The sequence below is a fragment of the Notothenia coriiceps genome, unplaced genomic scaffold (genome assembly GCF_000735185.1).
Source record: "Notothenia coriiceps isolate Sejong01 unplaced genomic scaffold, NC01 NC01_scaffold00036569, whole genome shotgun sequence".
NCBI classification, from domain to species: Eukaryota; Metazoa; Chordata; class Actinopteri; order Perciformes; family Nototheniidae; genus Notothenia; species Notothenia coriiceps.
In genome coordinates, this window is record NW_011369270.1 from 4,455 (window position 1) to 5,837 (window position 1,383).

At 46.8% G+C, this 1,383-nt stretch overlaps 1 protein-coding gene across 1 annotated transcript in view; it reads right to left on the reverse strand.

Annotated features, from left to right (window-relative positions):
• Positions 1–1,101, reverse strand: part of LOC104964081 (RNA-binding protein 20-like) — a gene marked incomplete at its 3' end in the record, with an annotated part of 4,698 nt that extends 3,597 nt beyond the window's left edge. The window contains exons 1-2 of the mRNA XM_010792803.1: positions 1,002–1,101; positions 612–728 (exon numbers count right to left, since the gene is read on the reverse strand). The remainder of the gene's footprint in view (positions 1–611; positions 729–1,001) is intronic.
• Between the last annotated feature and the right edge of the window lie 282 nt (positions 1,102–1,383).

Genomic DNA, 1,383 nt, shown 5'->3' on the forward strand with positions numbered 1-1,383 from the left:
GTTAGCATAGCTAGCTAACCAGATGCTAATAACAACAGATCGCCACTGTGCTTACAACTAAAGACACAGTCATGCAAACACTGCGGCATGTGTACGGCTCCTTATAGGTACTGCAATATTTGAAGAGCTGGAGCGGCGTTCCGGTGCCCTCCGTAAGCACTCTAGTCTACACTCCTTTCAGACGAGACATAACCACGTGAAGACACGTTACGCTCGTGTTGTGTTCAAGGAACCTGTCCTTGGCCAGGAAAAACAGGCACTCGCTTGTTTAATTATTTTGCGATCTAGATTTCTTCTTCTTTTTTGAAGTGAGAAGTTGTCCGTCCGTCCGACTGACGGACCCCCCCCTCCCCAAAACGAAAACTCTTCGGTTCTCCACGAATTACACAAGTCAGCCAAAGCAGCGTTAAAAAAGCGGGAGGCGCCGAAAAGCGACTAATTTGCATCACTGAAAGTGTTATCGTAATTCTCTGTGCCGTCTTCAGAACATCTTGCCTACGGTCTTTCTGGTGTCCAAGGAGGACAGGAAGGGTTAGACCTGATGTACACCAGGTGACGCTGTGTGAGCATCTCCACAGGTTTGTTTGTGTTGTGTAGAAACAGTTTCTCACCTTGTTGTTGAGCACCAGGTGTTCCCTCAGGCGTCCGAAGGGCTCTGTGAAGGCGAACAGAGTTTTGTTGCTGAGCGGCTTCCTGTCGTACTTCACCACCACCACCCTGCTCCTCAGCTGCAAACACAACACAGCAGCACCTCTGGTTACCACCGTGTGATACATTTGATCTCATCTTTCTTCAGAACAGCAGATCCAAATAGCCTCGCACGGGGAACCAGCTTCCACCATGTCCTCAGCAAACACAAAACCAGACCAGGAACACACAGAGAAAAGTTCTGCTGTCAACTTCTCCAGATATAAAGCAGAGGGACGTTGGCTCCAGAAGAGTCTCTCTTCACAGCTTTGGGTGGAGGTGGATTAGTGACCGTGGATCAGAGAGGAACTAACCTTATCCTGTGGCGGCGGGTTCTTCCCTGACAGATCGGTACCTCCTCCTGACACACACACACACACACACACACACACACACACACACACACACACACACACACACACACACACACACACACACACACACACACACACACACACACAGTTATATATTCATAAAATGCTTAAGTGTACCTTAAGTCTGGGCATTTAACTTCCATCCTTAAAACAGTTTTCTTAACGATGTCCATGTGTGTATGTTGTTACATGTGTGTATGTTGTTATCATGTGTGTATGTTGTTATCATGTGTGTATGTTGTTATCATGTGTGTATGTTGTTACATGTGTGTATGTTGTTACATGTGTGTGTGTTGTTACATGTGTGTATGTTGTTACCATG